The sequence below is a fragment of the Cebus imitator genome, unplaced genomic scaffold, assembly GCF_001604975.1.
Source record: "Cebus imitator isolate Cc_AM_T3 unplaced genomic scaffold, Cebus_imitator-1.0 Scaffold306, whole genome shotgun sequence".
Taxonomy (NCBI): domain Eukaryota; kingdom Metazoa; phylum Chordata; class Mammalia; order Primates; family Cebidae; genus Cebus; species Cebus imitator.
Genome location: NW_016107621.1, coordinates 1312056 through 1312557, shown reverse-complemented (window position 1 = coordinate 1312557; position 502 = coordinate 1312056).

Here is a 502-nt window from a genome sequence, read left to right as displayed (position 1 = left end):
TTGACCTTGTGATCCACCCGCCTCGGCCTCCCACAGTGCTGGGATTACAGGCTTGAGCCACCGCGCCCGGCCCAAATACACTTCTAAAGACACCCATAAGGCTGGGCACGGTGGCTCACGCCTGTAATCCCAGCACTTTGGGAGGCTGAGGTGGGTGGATCACGAGGTCAGGAAATCGAGACCATCCTGGCCAACATGGTGAAACCCCATCTTTACCAAAAATACAAAAATTAGCCAGGCTTGGTGGTGGGCATCTGTAATCCCAGCTACTCGGGAGGCTGAGGCAGGAGAATCATTTGAACCCAGGAAGTGGAGATTGCAGTGAGCCGAGATTGTGCCATTGCACAGAGCGAGACTGTCTCAAAAAATAAAAAATAGGCCGGGCGTGGTGGCTCACACCTGTAATCCAAGCACTTTGGAGGCCAAGGCGGGTGTATCACCTGAGGTCAGGAATTCAAGACCAGCCTGACCAATATAGTGAAACCCCGTCTTTATAAAAAAT